General features: G+C 40.3%; 1 pseudogene; it reads right to left on the reverse strand.

Annotated features, from left to right (window-relative positions):
• Positions 1–3039: 3039 nt before the first annotated feature.
• Positions 3040–3148, reverse strand: LOC122549614 (5S ribosomal RNA; annotated as a pseudogene).
• Between the last annotated feature and the right edge of the window lie 16648 nt (positions 3149–19796).

Raw genomic sequence — 19796 nt, forward strand, 5'->3', positions numbered from 1 at the left:
GAAGAGGGAGAGAAAGATTATGAGAAGACAAGAAAAAGATGCAAACAAGATATGTAGGAAAAAATAAAATTTTATATTTTCCTAAATTTCTGAGAAAATTAACAACCTGAAAGAATGAATTTCCATAGTACAATGCTTCAATTTCTGGGCCAGTGAAGAAAAGGTTTTCAAAAATCTTGTATGTATACATCACATTTTCATAACCTTAACAGGTTTCAAAGTATTTTGCAACAAATGAAATACTGTTCTCATGGAGGAAATGCTGAAACCAAATTTCACAGAGCAAGTTCCTACAACAAGCAATGAGCAAATAGAACATCGAACATAGAACGTTAAAACGTACTACAGGCCCTTCAGCCCTCGATGTTGCACCATCCTGTGAAAATAATCTGATGCCCATCTAACCTACATCATTCCGTTATTATCCATATGTATGTTCAATGCCCATTTTAATGCCCTTAACATCAGCGAGACTACTACTTTGGCAGGCAGGCTGTTCCACACTCCTACTACTCTCTGAGTGAAGAAACTACCACTAATAACTGTCCTAAATCTATCACCCCTCAATTTAAATCTATTTTCCCTTGTGTTAGTCTTCGCCATCTGAGGAAAAAGGCTATCACTGTGCACCCTATCTAACCCTTTGATTATCTTATATATCTCAATTAAGTCACCTCTCAACCTTCTTCTCTGCAATGAAAACAGCCTCAGTTCCCTCAGCCTTTCCTCATAAGACCTTCCTTCCATACCAGGCAATATCCTCGTAAATCACCTCTGAACACTTTCCAAAGCTTCCACATCCTTCGTACAATATGGTGACCAGAACAGCACACAATACTCCAGGTGCAGCCTTATCAGTGTATTGTACAGCTGAAGCATGACCTCATGGTTCCGAAACCCAATCCCCTTACCAACAAACGCCAACACACTATGCCTTCTTAACAACCCTATCATCCTGGGGAACAACTTTCAGGGATTTATGCACCAAGACACCGAGATCTCTTTGTTCATCTACACTGCCAAGAATTTTACCATTAGCCCAGTACTTTGCATTCCTGTTATTTCTTCCAAAGTGAACTACCTCACACTTTTCTGCATTAAACTCCATTTGCCACTTCTCAGCCCAGCTCGACATCTTATCTATCTCCCTCTGTAACCTACAACATCCTTCAGCACTATCCACAACTCTGCCTACCTTAGAGTCATCTGCAAATTTACTAACCCATCTTTCATGCCCACATCCAGATCATTCATAAAAATGATAAACAGCAGCGGCCCCAAAACAGATCCTTGCAGCACACCACTGGTAACTGAGCTCCAGGATGAACATTTCCCAACAACCACCAGTCTGTCTTCTTTCAGCTAGCCAATTTCTGATCCAAAACACTTTAATTCTGAAACTCCGTATTTTGTGCAATAGCCTACCGTATGGAACCTTATCAAATGCTTTACTAAAGTCCATATACACTACATCAATCACTTTACCTTCATCCACCAGTTTGTCACCTTCTTGAAGAACTCAATAAGGTTAGTGAGGTACGACCTAACCTTCACAAAACCGTGTTGACTATCCCTACTCAAATTGTTCCTTTCCAGAAGATTGTAAATTCTATCTCTTCTAACCTTTTCCAACACCTTACCCACGACCGAAGTGAGGTTCATTGGCCTCAACCAGAAGTTGTCCCAACTCCCCTTCTTAAACAAGGGAACAACATTTGCTATCCTTCAGTCTTCTGGCACTACTCCTGTCGACAATGATGACATAAAGATCAAAGCCAAAGGCTCTGCAATCTGCTCCCTGGCTTCCCAGAGAATCAGTGGATAAATCCCATCTGGCCCAGGGGTCTTATCTATTTTTAGATCTTCCAAAATTGCTAAAACCTCCTCTTTATCAACCTCAATCCCATCTAATCTTGTAGCCTGTATCTCCTCCCTAACATTGCCCCTTTCCAATGTGAATACTGATGAAAAGTATCCATTAAGTGCTTTACCTATGTCCTCAGATTCCACACACAACTTTCCACTATTATCTTTGATTGACCCTAATCTTAATCCAGTTAATCTTTTATTCCTGATATACCTGTAGCATGCCTTAGGGTTTTCCTTGATTATATCTGCCAAAAACTTCTCATGTCCCCTCCTGGCTCTTCTTCACTCTCTCTTTAGATCTTTTCTGGCTAACATAATTCTCCAGCCCCCTAGCTAAGCCTTCACGCCTCATCCTCCCATAAGCCTTCTTCTTCCTCTTGACAAGAGCTTCAATTTCTTTAGTAAACCATGACTCCCCACTCTCGACAAGTACCTCCCTGTCTGATAGTTATATACTTATCAAGGGCCTGCAGTAGCTGTTCCTTGAATGAGTTCCACATTACAAGTGTGTCCATCCCCTGCAGTTTCCTTCTCCATCCTATGCATCCTAAATCTTGTCTAATCACATCATAATTCCCTTTCCCCTAGTTGCACCTCTTTCCGTGCAATGTATATCTATCCCTGCCCATTGCTATTGTAAATGTAACCAAATTATGGTCACTATCACCAAAGTGCTCATCTACCTCCAAATCTAACACTTGGTTGGGTTCAAATTCAATATGGCATCGCCCTTTGTTGACCTGTCTACATGTTGTGTCAGAAAACCTTCCTGCACGCATTGAACAAAAACTGACCCATCTAAACAACTTGAACTATAGTATTACTGGGGAAGTTAAAGTCCCTCATAACAACTACCCTGTTTGTAGTAGATTAGATTACTTACAGTGTGGAAACAGGCCCTTCGGCCCAACAAGTCCATACCGACGCGCACCCACCCAGACCCATTCCCCTATACCTGCACCTAACACTACAGGCAATTTAGCATGGCCAATTCACCTAACCTGCACACTTTCAGACTGTGGGAGGAAACCGGAGCACCCGGAGGAAACCCACACAGACACAGGGAGAACGTGAAAACTCCACACAGTCAGTCACCTGAGGCAGGCATTGAACCCAGGTCTCCAGCACTGTGAGGCAGCAGTGCTTAACCACTGTGCCACCCACTTTTAAAGCCTACTGCACCTGGTATTCCCAGGCGGTCTCCCATCCAAGTACTAACCAGGCCTGAGTCTGCTTAGCTTTCGAGATCACGTGTTTTCAGACTAGTATGGCCGTAGGTTACTCTTGGTCCTATCGAGAATCATCTTTGCTATCCTTTCCTCCAAATCCCTGGAACAATTGAGAGGCCTATAGAAAACTCCCAGCAGGATGACCTTTCCTTTCCTGTTTCTAACCTCAGCCCAAACTACCTCAGTGAATGAGTCCTCAAATGTTCTCTCAGCTGTTGTAATACTATCCTTGATTAACAATGCCACACCCCTCGTCTCTTCTACCATCATCTCTGTTTTTGCTATAACATCTAAATCCCATAATCTGCAACCAACCATCCCTGTCCCTCCTCCAGCCATGACTCTGAAAGGGCCACAACATCGAAATCCCAGGTACCAATTCATGCTGCAAGGTCACCCACCTTATTCTGGTACACACATTTCAAACCAACATCCTTCTCGTGACCTTGTAAACCTATCCCTGACCTCACTACCCTCAACCTCCTGGACACTGGAAATACAATTCAGGTTCCTATCCCCCTGTTTCATTAGTCTAAAGGCCCCTGAAGAGCATTAGCAATCTCTCCCCCCTACCCCCGGGATATTAGTATCCCTCTGGTTCAGGGAAAGACTATCCTGTTTTGTAGAGGTCCCACCTTCTCCAGAAAGAGCTCCAATTATCGAAGAATCCAAAACCCTCCCTCTTGCACCATCCCTGCAGCCATGTGTTTAGCTCTGCTCTCTCTCCCTGTTCCTCGCCTCACTAGCATGTGGCACGGGCAACAAACCAGAGATAACAACTCTGTTTGTTCCAACTCTAAGCGTCCAACCTAGTTCCCTGAATTTCTGCCTTAGATCCCCACCTTTCCTCCTACCAATGTCGTTGGTGCCAATATGGACTACAACTTGGGAATACCCAAGGATCTCAAAAATACAATCAGTGACATCACGAACCCTGGCATCTGGGGTGGCAACACACAAATCGTGAGTCTCTCTCGTTACCACAAAACCTCCTATTTGTCCCCTAACTATGGAGTCCCCAATGACTAAAGCTCTGCTCCTCCTCCCCCTTCCCATCTGAGCACCAGGGACGGACTCTGTGCCAGAGACCTGTGTCCCATTGCTCACCCCTGGTAAGTCGTCCTCCCCAACAGTATCCAAAATGATACACTTGTTGAGGGGAACCACCACAGGAGATCCCTGCACTGCCTGCCAGTTCCCTTTCCTACTCCTGACAGTAACCCATCTACCTTCTTCATATGGCTGTGAAGTAACTACCTCCCTGTAACTCCTCTGAATAACCCCGTCCACCTCCCAAATAATCCAAAGTTCATCCAGCTCCAGCTCCAGTTCCCTAACACGGTTCTCAAGGAGCTGGAGTTGGGTGCACTTTCTACAAATGAAGTCAGCAGGGACTCTCGAGGTGACCCTTACCCCCCCACATACTGCAGGCAGAACATTCAACTGCCTTAAACTCCATTCCCACTATTTCAAATTCCCAAATAAACCACTGAATACATGAAACACAAATGAAAACACTTACCACCTTACCAACTTACGCACAGAACTTTTTTTTTGGTTAGAGGAGGAGGATAGGTGGGAGACACTCCCCAAGTAGCATTTTGGGTAAAGCAACCACCCAAATATGTAACCTCGTGACCTCTTCAACAGCCTCCTGCTCAATGCTCCCACACTTCCTGCTGCTGCAACAATAATGCGGGTCCTGACGCTAGAGTTGAGCTTTTAAACTTTTTTCTTCACCTTTCCAACAGCCTCCTGCTCGTGCTCCCGCACTTCCTGCTGCTGGAACAATGTTCAATAATCAGTTAATGTTTCCATTGCAATGTTTATTGAGTGATAAACAATCAGGATATATATCACTATTCTTCCTTGAAATTGTGACACAGAATCTTTGACATCTCATTGAGAGAGTGATCACTTTAACATTCATCTGAAAGTAGGCATTTCTGCCAGTGCAGAACTTGTCTCAAATTTTGCCCAAATCTGGAAATGGAATTTTAACCTGAAATTTTGTGAATTAAGGGAAAGAGGACAACCAATCGAACTATGGCTAACACAGAGAAAGCTGTTGGAGAGATTGTTTAGCATTGCATTAACATTGATCACATCATTAAAATGAAATTATATTATTAGTTATCAAATTGAGCTTTCTTTGGTTAACTTAATGGCAATTATTATGAAGATCCATGACAGCTTAGAATTAATGGTAGGCTGAGGTCAAGATATTTGGGATGACAGAAGGGTTTAAGTTGTTTAGCAAGTTCTGGAAATTTGGAAAATGTTTTATTTCTTCATCGCTCGAATTTGATGGGCAACTGCTAAGTACTTGTATTTTTCACACTATTTTTTTTTCCATTCAAATCTGAACCACTGTAATTGGAATTTCCTTGACCAGAATTTTTATAATTTTCAGTTAAAGTGATTTTGTCGAGTGAGATTCAGTTCATTAGGGTAGTATTGATTTTCTTCCTCACAATCTTCCACTATTTGCAACATTAATAATGCAACTGGTCTCTAGGGTGGGCTTCTTGTGGCATGCGAGGTGGAGAGCTTGACTCACTGGTACCATAGTTAAAGTCCAGCTTCACACCACTACAGATGCTGCAAGCCAGGAACTGCCCCTCACTCTTGTAGACCACCAATTTCACTGAGAAAATGACCCAAAAATGACACGTTTGCTCCCTCCTTTGCAGACAGAGAGTTTTAGGTGCTAGTAGATGGGCTGATGGGGATGAGGGCTGTCCTTTTCCTACAGTGCCCACCAAAGGAGACCATGCCACCAGACAAAACCAGCCTTGACATGGAGCAGCCCAGGTTAGTGCAGTGTCTTGGGTTAAATGGAATGTACAGCAATGCAGGAAGATGTTTAATGTTTAATTTTTTAATGTTTGATGACACTCTGTAAAGGGGATGATGCCACCATTGTGTATCTGCTACCTCACACTCTAACTCTGTCACTACAAACATGCAAACATCTCTCACCAAGATGCATAATGTACAGCTGTCACTATTTTCCCCCATTGCCTCTCACCCACCTAATCCACTAAACAAATAACCCTTTCTGTTCTCTGCACTTCCTTGTCATCACTAAGGACACTTCAATGGGTTGGAGATGATTTGCCGCCACCGATTAGCCACTGCCTGTTTGCCACCAGCGTTTCTCCACTGGGGTCGTTTGACCTCTGGAGACTATTCGCCACCAGAAATATATATATGTACTGATTGTTTTCCCTCCCGCCTGTTCTTTCATACTTCTTAGTCCCCTTTATTTATACAACAACATAGTACATACTGATAAAAAAAGAGGTGAAATAAGTATCATTTTATTGGTTTATACATAAAAATAAGTTACAAACACTTGCGGTGGTGAATCATCCTCAGTGGCCAATGGGCGGTGGCGAAGCGTCCTCGGCAGTGAAAGGGCAGTGGCTAATCGGTGGCAGCGAATGGTCCTATCCTGCACTTCAACACGCCTTCTGCTGCTGTGTCACCACGAAGTGCACTTCTATCCTCTTCCACCATTCTCAATGCCTCCCTTTGTCAGGAATACCTGGCCTGCCGATAGCCTGAAAGAGTCAAGACTGGTGGATGGGAGAATATAGGTTCCTCACTCCTCTCAAGGAGATGGTGCTCAATTTGGCTGGTAAACAGCATGACTTCTCATGTCAAGAGGCAGACATCCCAATGGCAAACCAGCACAGTAAGCTTCATTTTGCTGCACTGCTCTCTCATTAACACCAGTGCTAACTCATTCTTAATTTTCACAAGCTTTTTTCTCCCTCTTACATAACTAATTTCCTCTCGCTAATGGAGACATTGGTTAGAATTAGAGTTTTTAGAATTTTAGAATCCCTACAGTGTCGAAACAGGCCATTTGGCCGATCAAGTCCACATTAACCGTCCAAAGAGTATCCCATCCAGACCCATTCACCTACACTCATTACTTTACATTTCTTCTGACTAATGCACCAAGCCTATACATCCCTGAACACCATGGGCAATTTAGCACAGCCAATTAGACTAACCTGCACATCTTTTGGACAATGGGAGGAAATCGGAGCACCCGGAGGAAATCCATGCAGACACGGGGAGAATGTGCCAATTCCACACAGTCGGCCAAGGCTGGGATCGAACCTGGGTCCCTGTGAGGCAGCAGTGCTAACCAGTGAGCCACCATGCTGCCCCTGGCATCAGTGAAATCCCACACCAATGAGGCTCTAACTAGAGACCCTCAGTACCATCTGAGGAGCTACATCTCCACAAACGCATCAGTAATATTTTCACCTGCATCCTCCACCAATCTCAGAGACTTTCACCACAAGCTGTTATGCTTTCTAGATTAGACTTGGGTGCACTGACACATTTCATAGCTGGACAAGGAAGACATGTCCCAGATCTCTGGCAGAAACCAGACACCTGCCCAGCCCCATACATAAGGTGATTCCATAGTCTCAGTCATTAATGGTTTCATCAAAATGCATTGACAGGCACAGGAATAGCAGATAGGTTCCTCAGCAGCAGCCGGTAAACGGGTTTGGAAGATGGGAGCAGTCCACCGACATTAACAGTTCCATGCTGGCTATCTCTGTTCTGGTTATCTTCAAGGTTGGAAAACATCAAAGGAGCCCCAGTAATTGTATTATCTGGCATCTTGGTTTTTGTTTTGCTTAATCAACTCCAAGGCAAATGATTATTTTCAACTGATATTCATACCTGAGTCTGAAACCCATACCTAAATGTTCACCTTGGCAATTTCCAGATTACATCAAGGCAAAGCTTTATTGAGCTATTTTTTGACGAGCTGACAGAATAAGCAAGAGAAGTGCTACTCAACAACAGAAAAACAAATTCATACAAATTTCAAAAACTCAGTGGATGCTTAAGTAGAATGCACAAGTAAATATAATGACAGTAAAGAGGCTACAAACAAAATTTTAACCAATAAACAATGAAGCAAGTTGTGTAAATATATTAATTATGCTGTGGTCATATTAGCATGCTGTGCTCATATTAGCATGCAAATATTTAGTGTATTTAACTGCAACTGCTTTGTTAACAAAAATGATAGAGGCATCATTTGGAAGGCCAATTTTTCTATCAAGCAATTCCAGAAGAGTATCGTCCTAGAATGTGCTCAGCCTGTGTGCTTAACATATTTAAAACCTAATTGAGAAAATAAACATTGACAAAGAAAAATATAGCAAAGGCAAAATAGCAGCCAGATGCCAATTTTCCTCTTATACTATTTTGGACTTGCTCTAAAGTATATGTTTTACGAGTATTATAATTTTAAAAATTCTGTCTGCAAGTTTTATTACTATAAATAGGCATTTGCAGTAATTTCATACAGATTCTTGTTCAGGTTACATTCCAGGGACTTGCATTTCAGGTGCAAATTTTCCATCATTTACATTTCTAAGCCTGGCCTCACTTATTCTGGCAGAATAAGCACGGGGCCAAATTTCTTTAACATGAGTACAGATTTGCCAGAGTTATTGTTGTAAATTGATGAGGTGGGCTCACCAATATCAGTCTTCTGAATCCAATCTGAACAATTGCTTGCATGAAGTTGGCTGTTCTGTGATGTTTGAATTTTACACTTTAGAATGCTCCTGACCTCGAGAGACACTGCCAATGTGAGGGTTAAAAATATTTCAATGTTTTCAACAACATCCTTCTGTATTTGGTAAAATTACTTGAAAAAATGCTAAATAAACATTTGTTAGGCTCAAGTGGATAGTGCAGATGCAGGAGATTAGAGCCAAAAGTGTGGCGCTGGAAAAGAATAGCAGGTCAGGCAGCATCCGAGGAACAGGAGAATCAGCGTTTCAGGCAAAAGCACTTCATCAGGAATGAGGCTGGGAGCCTCAGGGGTGGGGAGATAAATGGGAGGGGGGTGGGTCTGGGGCGGAAGGTAGTTGAGAGTGCGATAGGTGGATGGAGATGGGGATAATGGTGATAGGTCAGAGAGGACGATGGAGCTGATAGGTGGGAAGGAAGATGGATTGATGGGACAGGTTATGAGGGCAGTGCTGAGCTGGAAGGTTGGAAGTGGGGGAAGGCAGGGGTAAGGGAAATGAGGAAACTGGTGAAATCTGCATTGATGCCATGGGGTTGGAGGGTTCCGAGGCAGAAGATGAGGCATTCTTCCTCCAGGCATCGGGTGGTAAGGGAGTGGCAATGGAGGAGGCCCAATACCTACATGTTCTTGGCAGAGTGGGAGGGGGATTTGAAATGTTCGGCCACAGGGTGATGGGGTTGATTGATGTGGGTGTCCCGGAGATGTTCTCTGAAGCTTTCAGCCACTTTTTCTACCTAACCCAAATCAGAAGATGATGAATTCTGACCTCAGCAAAACCAAGCTTGAAATTAATAAATAAACCCAAAGTTTGAAAGAAATGCTTATCAGACAAAATAAGAATTGCAGATTCTCAGTATGAGCAGTGAATACTAAAGTATTTTTTAAAGTAAAAGCTGAATTGGGAGATGCATGAGTAGCTATTAAGTTGGCCAGCTCTGGTTGGATGAAATCTTGTAGTTTTCATCATATGGCCTTCCTCTTCAAGTTGCCACACCCAGTCAATCTGCTTCCGGTAGCACTTGAAATATTTTTATAATATGGAACCAACATGTTCAAAGAAAGTACATAGTTTTTACAGTTCTGTTTTGTTAGTCAGTTTTTTATTCACAAGTTTCCGCACCTTTAACAACCCTCATTTACATTCCTGGTTTAAAGTCCTGTCACCTTTGTGTGGGACCTTACCATCAATAATGAGCTCAACAGTGAACTGAGGGAACACAAGTAACTTTCAAGAGTGGATACTTCTGAAAAGTGGCAAGAGTGCGTGCAGGTACTTAAACAAGTAGGATTGACTGAAATGTAATGTGAACTGCTGTTTAATGGGCCTCCATAGATACAGAGACCTACAAACGTAACAACTGGGGCAAGATTAGAGGGAGAAAGGTTTCATCCTTTTCATCTGTGCCCTTTCTGGATTTGTTCAAAATTATCAAGTTTACTCGCAGGCCACCTTCTACTAAAGAGCTCCAAAAATAGTAATAATCAAGAGATGTAGGAGGGGATGGGATGAGTGATCAATCTGTTTACTCCAAGATTTTAGAGATGAGGGGTTGGTTTTTTAAAGTGAGATTGAACAGTTTCAGTGCTATACTCTCTGGAGTTTATACAAATGAGATGAGACCTAATTGAGGCATATAAGGTATTAAAGGGGATTGACAAAGTAGAATGCAGACCAAGTAGAAGATGTTTTCCCTGTGGGGCAATTTGAATTATAGGTCATAGTTTTAGGATAAGGGTAGCAGAATTAAAACAGAGATGTGGAGGAAATACTTCTCTCAAAAGATTATGAGTCTGTAGAATTCTCTACCCGATTGTGTGTTGTGGGACACTGGGTAAATTTAATAAGGAGATTAAGAATGAGTCAAAGGGTTATGAAGAACAAGCAGGGAATTGCAGTTGATGTCAAGATAAGATTATCGTATTGAATGGTGGAGCAGGCTCAATGGGCTGAATTGTTTACTCCTGCTCTTTGTTCTTACTTTTTTGACATTCTTATGCTAACATCAGTGGATAAGAAAGGAATAATCAACAGTGATGGGAGATCAAAGTTTGGACAGCGAAGTGGTATTGGGTAAATCAGACAGTTTCCCTCCTATCTCTAATAATATTCCATTGAGTTTCAGGCAGGGAGAGAAAAATTCATTTTCAATGACATGCAGGTTATTTGATCAAATTGTCTAATATATATCCCTTTATCAACAATAGGTAGATGGCGGTTCCGAAGATCAACAAGGTCAGAAGCCACATGACACTAGGTTACAGTCCAATAGGTATACTTTAAATCACAGGCTTTTGGAGCGCAGCTCTTTCATCAGGAGAAGTCAGAGGATCAACAGTTTGATGACCAAGCTGACCAAAGTTCAACTGATTGCGAGGTAGCAGACAGAGATTACAGATGATAAAATCATAGAATTATACAAAGAAAAAGGAGGCCAATGACACTTTATGTTGAGTATTTGAAAGAACTATGGACCTCATTTCCCACAGCTGCATGAATTTTTCTTTTTCATGTTTATATCCAATTCCCTTTTGAAAATTCCTATTGAAGCTGGCCCCCATAATCTCCATCCTTTCAGATAGCACATTCCAAAGGAGAACAACGTGCTGAATGAAAACGTTTCTTTTCATCTCCCCTCTGGTTTTTTTCCCAATTAGTATTTTCTAGTTTCCGACTCTCCCGGGATAGAAAGTCTGAGAGCGAATGGAGAAGTGAATAAATACACGCTGTCAATGTGAAAAATCAGTTTGAATAAAAACATAAAAATATTGAAACCCCAGTGTTAGAAGTCTATTATAAAATCTGTTCAATTTACCCTTTCATGAGGAAAATGAGTGATTGTGTTCCTCATTTAAAAGAAAATACTTCCTCTTGTAAACATAACGCATAAAGCATTTACTGCGCCAGCCTGATAGATGTAATTATTTAAACATCAGAGCAGTGGGCTTTGAAGCTGCTTGGCATCCTGTGAAACTCAAACATACGTCTTCATCTTGGAAGTGAATGGCATTTACAAGCTGGCAGCAGCTGGCAGTGGGCATTGCAGTAAGCAGCTGGGGAAAGGTTTTCTCAAATTCAATCGAGCAAAGCTTACCAAATTGACATGGCATCTGCATCGACTGTCTTGTCTGTTTCTTTTTGTCCATGCACATGCGTAAGGGATCTTGAACAGCATAATTACCTTTCTTCAGATTACCCTTGCTTTTCAACCGTATCAATTGAATGTTGCAGCTCAGTGATGCCTGCCCTTGTATTTGTGGACTCGGTGCTTCATTTCCTCTCTTCTTCTCCTTAGTAAGAAACAGGCTATGCTTTCCTCTCTGGCTGATTTGCATTATTATATCTTAGACATACAAAGTATGTCCAATACATGAGAAATCACCCCCTTTTGGCAGAATTTAAAACTCAAGGCAGTGGGTGAGCACAGCATACCGAATTCTGTAATTTCAGGTCTGTATGCTCTGGTCTCCACCTAGTTTTGTCTACTTTCCTTTGCATGTTTTGGATGTTCTCTTACTTTCACTTTCAAGCAGTAGCATAACCGATCATAAGATAAAGCATAGATCTGTGGATGCTGGAAATATGAAACATAAATGTAAATTACTGTGAAACTCAACAACTTTAGCAGCATCTGCAGAGAGAAAACAGAGTTAACAGAGTTGTTCAGAATGCACTGGACTTAAAAGCAGAATTTTATATTTAATTGAATTCATGTTTCATCCATGATGGTCACAAAGAGACCGCTTTAGGTATTTAATCACCAGAGAGTTAAGAAAGTCTTCAGTGGATTTTTGTACCCATCACTTAATTGGGGAGATGGCAAGGAGAGAAAATCTCTTTTAATTAGGCCAACCCACCCAATTATTTGCTCTTCTTACCACCTCCAGTCATGGAAAAATTGTGCCTGTGAACTCCAGTTCTCTAAACAGAGATAGAAGAATCAAGCTGACTATTTCAAGCATATTTGATTTTTATTAAAGATTTTAATGTATTGAAATTAACAATCGAATATCTTTAGCGTATGTTTCTGGAATCTTGTGTTGTTGTTTAATATTTTAATATTTAAAATTATTTGCTTTCTATTTTCATTCTAAAGTCCTGAGAAAAAAATGCTTCTGTAATAAAAAAAAAATGAGGTCCATTATTTATAAATTCTTGACGTTTTGCATGTGCAATATGTATCAGTCGACGGTGAAAGCAGAAGGTGTGACATACTATCCTTTCCTGTCTGCCCATGAATTAGTACTTGAAAGAATCTGAAAATAACAAGTGGGACTATATGCCCAATTCTCCTCCCCTCACCAAGTACAGCAATGCTAAAACCATTTGCAGTATGTGAGTCTTGTGACAGCTGAGATCAACCAGCTGAACACAAACTGGGAATCGAACCTGATTCAACTTTGTAGTGGGTAGTGCAGTTACCAACCCAAGCCAGTGGGGGAATAGTCCCTCTGAACATGTCAATGTATAAAATAGAAGCAGGACTAGGTCACTCAGCTGTTTGAGCTGGCTCCATCATTGAAGAAGATACTGGTTGAGATAAGTGAAACCTCACCTCCACATTTATGCCTGTCTCCAAAAGCTTATCACTCCGTAGCTAACATATGCATATATATAAAACTGCCTTAATACCTCTGCATGTATTACAGATATATGTATATTTATATACCTGCCTTAAAACCTTTGCCCCCACTATGATTTGAGGAAGTGTTTGCAAGACGCAAAATTCTCTGTGACAAAAATATTCTTCTCATTGAATTTTTGACAACTTATTTTTATATAATGATCCCAAATTCTAGATTCTCCCACAAGAGGACATTGTCTTTTTTATAATATGCTTCTTACAGCGTGGCATTGTGGCTCAAAGCACCAGGGACCCAGGTTATATTCCAGCCTCAGGTAACTCTCTGTATGGACTTTGCACATTCCCCCAATATCTGCATGTTTGTTCCAATTCCTCCAACAATCCAAACATGTGCAGGCTAGGTGGATTAGCCATGTAAATTACCCACCGTGTCCAGGGATGAGTAGGCTATGTGGATTCACCATGGAAATGTAAAGATAGGATTTGGGGCTGGGTGGGTCTGATCTCTGCTTTTCAGAAGAGTAGTGTGGACTCAATGGATCAATAGGCCTGCCTCCACACTATAGGCGATCTTTGATTTTTTTTCACACTTCTTGCCAAAATGGAGAAGTTGTTTCTTTTTCCCAAGCTATACTTACTGTGCCAGATCTCAGATCTTTCTCCAATCACCTAATCTATCTCTATGGAGCTTCCTTATGTCCTCTTCAAAACTTATTTCCAACCTGTTTTTGCATCAGTTAACTTAGCAACTGTACATTCAGTTCCTTCATCCAAGATATTTACAGAAATTGTAACAAATTGAGGTACCAGTACTGGTATGCCCATTCATCATATTTTAGAAGAAATACTTTTGCCTATTCTTTGTTCCCTATCAGCAAACCTACCTTCTATTTATGCCAACATATTACCCTATGTCATGAGTTTTTACTTTTCCACAAGGAATATTTGATGTTGCACTTGATTAAACAGTTTGTGTAAATCTTAGTACAATGCATCAATTAGTTCCCCTTTATCCACAACACATATCACTTCCTTAAAGTACTCCAATAATTTAGCTAAACATGATTTCCATTCTACAAAACTATATTTTGGTACTACCTTCTTAGTTTGAACTTTTTAAATTGTCCTGCTATTAGATCTTTAAACATAGCTTTGTGCATCTTCCCTTAATCCAATTAGCCCATACTTTCTTCCTTCCTATCTCTTTCTCTTTTAGAACAAAAGAGAAAGATGCACTATTTTCCAGATTACTGGAATATTCCCAAACCAAAGAACTTTGGATAATTTGAATCAACTATCTCAGTAGCAAGTTCATTTAACAGTCATTGAAGACAACTTGTTCAGTCCCATTTCCTTGGATGATTGTAATTCTATTAAGTCCCCCTTTCTTTTCACTTCCTGATTTGTGACTATTTCTGGGATATTGCTTGTATCCTTTGATGTATAGAGTGATGAAAAATACCTATTCTACTTATTTCGTACAATCAGCTACCCAGAGTCATACCCTTTAGGATCGAAGTTCACTTTGTCAACTCTTTTTTTACTCAAGATCTAGAGAAACCCTTATTATTTGGTTGCATATTTTAATTAGTTTTTTCACATATTCTAATTTTTCACTCCTAACGAGTCATTTATTATTCTTTGATTTCTTTTATATTCTCTCCAATTATCTGACTTACCATCCATCTTTGTACAATTATATGATTCTTCTTTAAGTTTGATGGTATCTTTAATGCATTTAGTTAATCATTGTCAGTCGGTCCTATCTTTGATCTTTTCTTTCACACTGGAATGTATTTACAATTCTTTCTTTGAATTCTTGAGTATACCTTTAAATGTCTGCCAGCGCATCTCTATCAACCTACTTTTCAATGTAAATGGACTCACAATTGCCCTTATTTCAGTTTAAAGTACTAGTTTTGGACCGACTCTCCTCTCTATTAAACTGCATGTAATATTCGTTAATATGGTCATCAATGTTACCTTCAGGTCCTTAACAATAGTGAGTGTGTGGTCCTGGAAAAGCATAGCAGGTCAGGCAGCATCCGAGGAGCAGGAGAGTCGATGTTTCAGGCAAAAGCCCCTTCCTGACGAAGGGCTTTTGCCCGAAACTTCGACTCTCCTGCTCTTCGGATGCAGCCTGACCTGCTATGATTTTCTAGCATCGCACTCTCGACTCTGATCTCCAGCATCTGCAGTCCTCACTTTTCCTTAACAAGAGGTCAATAATTAATCCTTTTTAATTGTACAACCTCAGGTCTTGTATAAATTGTTCTCTGTTTGGGTCTAGATTGTGCTATTCTAAGAAAGTATCATAAAAGGGAATATTCTACATATGGACTACATTTGTCCATTTGACTTTTCTAATCAATATTATGATGAATTAATTGAGAGGAGTGTGCCAATAATTGACCCTACTGTTCCACAAGCCAATACAAATGTGGAAATAATTAATGACAATGGTGATCAATTTGCCTAACTGACTGCTGTTCAAGACAAAAGTAATTCACACCATTCATGGCGATCAAACTTATTATGTAACAATGGCATAAAACAAAGGATTACTAACTTACTACAACATAACTTAAAATATACTTCTTAAAAATCTGAGCACACATATATTGATTCATGAATAAAACAGATAAAAGACAGATGGTTTGTCACAAATATTATGGGTGGAAACATATAGATATTGCAAATAAATTCTGTCAATAAAAAGTACAAATCGCATTATATTGTCTGTAGAGCCATTGTCATTTTTCAGTTGTTTGGGCCTAGGTTTGTTTTTGTCTTGGAGTTCTCTATTTGCAGTCTTTTGGGTGTATTTGTTTTTGTCTTTCCACACACATGGAGAGAAAGGGGAGAGATATATTTGTAACAAATTGTAGCGGGGACCAATCTGAGGGCTGTTGCCAGCTAATTTCCCCTTAATTCAAAAGCTCCTGTGGTGCTGTGTTTTACAATATAATAACTTCATTGCTCCAAAAGCAATATAACCTCATACCGTTGAAAATGTATAGCTCTTGATTATCCAGGTTGCAAAGCTCTCCAGGTATTTTAGGTTGACAGGAAGAGCTGATTTCCAGTTTATTACCCAAAAAAGGGGAATCTATTCAGTTTCTTACATGATTCACATTAAAATTTCCCAAGATTATCTCTATATTTTTCTGACAAACTCCCATTAATCCTTCCTTTATACCACAGTAGTTACAGTTTAGGACCACTTCCATTTGTGACTTTGTTATCTAAATATGTTACCTAAAATGATTCTCCATCCTGGTTTTCTGAATTTAGTTCATTCCTTCCTACAATGCAAATAACATACACTTGCCCCTATATTGTGCAAGCCTCCCTTCCATCTTTACCTGTCTTCCTGGCTTTCCTAAATATCATGCATCCTTCAGTTCACAATCTATGACAAAGGAGTAGTGCTCGAAAATCTTGTTCCTTCAAATAAACATGTTTGATTGAAACCTGGTGTCATGTGATTTTCAACTATGCCTCTGTATTGTTTTAAAAGTAAACAGAGTAAACAGCACTTGGATAGACAAAGTTCTGTGAACAGTAAAGTCCAATTGCCTCAAGTTGATCAACACTTTTTTAAAGTAACTTTTTTTCAAAGATCAAGTCAAAACCTTTTCTGTAAGCACATACTTTTACATGCAGCTGAAAGAACCCAAGTGAGACTTCTTAATGATTCTAACAGCAGGGTTTTTCTCTTCTAGTTAAGCAGATGGAACATGAATAATAGACAACAGTCTATCGATCTTCTTGCTGCAGACCTGCATGCAGCCACACATTTCTTCCAGCTTGCTTAGACTTAGACAGATCTTCAGAACACACCAGGGGATAACACCTGAAGAATTGTTTGATGGTTAAAAAAAAGCCTCAAAGTACGTTTGCACAGTGCTTTGTATAAGCTGGTCTGTAGAAAACCTGGATGATATTTTTGGTGACACCACCTTCACTCATGTGAAAATCAAGCCAGTAAGTCTGTTCCCATGTGAGTATTTAGGTGGTGAGAATGTCTTTGAGCAGTGAGACATTTTTTTAACAGGATCAAATTACAAAATTATCCCCCTAATTTCCCCTAGCTATTCACATGATCATTCAAGGGAATGAAAATGACTGGAAATCTGTGGCTCGCAGTGTAGAAAAACTGAATGACAATAATTCCTCCAAAATTAAGAAAGTTTGAATAAGACTCAAATTGAACCTTATATATTGGATGATGCCAATAAATGAATTCGCATTTGGTCTTCTGGATTTTCACTGACTGGATGCTTGATTAATTTACATTCTCCCTATTTGCTTAGAACAATCTATATTTATAAATACCAATGACTGCTCTAAGATGGACAATCAAATAATGGTGCAAAACAAATGCCCTTTCAAGGTTTTCTCATCTTCTCCTCTGAAGGCAAATACTCATTTGGTGTTTTGACCTGAATCATTTGGTCAGGAACTGACAAGTTAGCATTGCTGGTGAGACAAGTATTTAATGTCCATGCCTAATTGCCCTGGAGAATTTGTTGGTGATTGGCCTTTGTGAACTGTTGTATTCCATGGGCACTCACTGAGCTCTTCAAAGGGGAAGTTGGTAAGTTACAGAGTGCACGTGGTATGTGGTACGCACTGCTGCCACTATGCATTACCGATGAAACAAGTGAATATTGAAGGTGATGGTTGGATTGCCATTCAAGTGGTCTGCATTGTCCTAGCTGATGTTACTGGTCTTGGATGCTTTTGGAATTACACCCATCAAAGAAAGTGGATAGTATTCCATTATACTCCTGAATTGTTCTTTGTGGTGGGACAGTAGATAAGTTACCTGCTGCAGAATTCCTAGCTTCAGACCTCCTCATATAGCCACATTGTTTTACTTGGCTTGCCCAATTCTGGTCAAGAAGCACCCCCAGAATGTTCAACAGTTTAACGATGTTGATGCCATTCAATGTCAACAGGTAATGGTCCCTTGCTTTCTTGTTGGAGATGGTCATTACCTGGCACTTAGGAGACGTGAATGTTATTTACCACATATCATTCCAAGCTTAGATATTGTCCAGGTCAAGCTATTATATGAATGGACTGCTTCAGTGTCTGGGGACTCCCAAACACTACTGGACTCTGTATACTCATCAATGAACACTCCCACTTCTGATCTCCCGATAGATGGAAGTTTACTGTTGAAGTAGGTGAAGGTGCTTGAGCTAAGGACAGTACCATGAGGAACTACGGCAGTGATGTCCTGGAACTGACGTGACTGACAAATAACCATTAATATTTGTGTTAGATATAATGCCAACGAAAGAGAGTTTTGCTTGATTCCTATTAATTTTAGGTTTCTTCATGCCATATTAGATGCCCCTGAAGTGCAGTGCTGTCAATTTCCCATCACTTCTGGAGTTTATCGCTTTTGTCCATGTTTGACAAAAGCTGGAAAATGATCAGGAGTTGAGTGACCCTACATATCCTCAACTGAATATCAATAAGCAGATTATTGCTAGCACTTGTTATCATTGTTGTTGACCAAAAGTTGATTGATGGGGTGGAAATTAGCCAGGTTGGATTTGTCTTGCCCTTTGTATACAGGACGTACTTGGGCATTTTTCCACATTGTTGGCAGATGCTACTTTTTTTTCTGTACTGGAACACTTTGGCATGGAGTATAGTAAGTTCTGAACCATAACTCTTCAGTATTATTGGTGGAATATTGTCAGGGTTCCAAGTCATTGCAGTATCCAATGTCCTCATCTATTTAGAGTCATAGAATCATTGAGATGTACAGCATGAAACCTTTGGTCTAACTCGTCCATGCCGACCAGATAGCATAAATTAATCTAGTTCCATTTGCCAGCATCTGACCCATAGACATCTAACTCCTTCCTATTCATACACCCATTCTTTTAAATGTTGTAACTGTACCAGCCTTGACCATCTCCTCTATTAGCTCATTCCATACATGCACCATTCTGTGTGAAAAAAGTTGTCCATTAGGTCCCTTTTAAATTGTCCCCCTCTTGCCTCAAACATATGCCCTCTAATCAAGTTGGCTGAGTACTGGCATCTCTGATGCTGGGGAGATCCAGAGGAGGCTGAGAGGGATCACCTCCTCAGCACACCTGGCTTAACATTGATGCAAATGCTTCGACCGTATATTTTGTATTGATGTGCAGGGTCCCTCCATTATTGAGGACAAGAAGATTTTGTAATCTCTTCCTCCAGTGATTTGTTTTGTTGTCCACCATGATTTTTGACTAGATGCGACAGAAGTGCAAAGTTTGGATTTGATCATCGATTGCGTGATTGCCTAAACCTATTAATTTCATGCTAGATCTGCTGCTTGGCACACAGTAGTTATGTGTTTAAGTTTCAACAGACTTGAATCTTATTTTTAGGTATACATGGTCCTACTCCTGGCATTCCATCCTGCACTCTTCTTTGAAACAGATTTGACCTTCCAGTTTGATGATAATGATCAGTGATATGTAAGCTATCAGGTTACAGATTGTAGTTGAATACAATTCTGTTGCT

This window comes from Chiloscyllium plagiosum, unplaced genomic scaffold (genome assembly GCF_037043375.1).
Source record: "Chiloscyllium plagiosum isolate Xiang-an unplaced genomic scaffold, Cpla_swu_hap1 HiC_scaffold_4, whole genome shotgun sequence".
NCBI lineage: Eukaryota > Metazoa > Chordata > Chondrichthyes > Orectolobiformes > Hemiscylliidae > Chiloscyllium > Chiloscyllium plagiosum.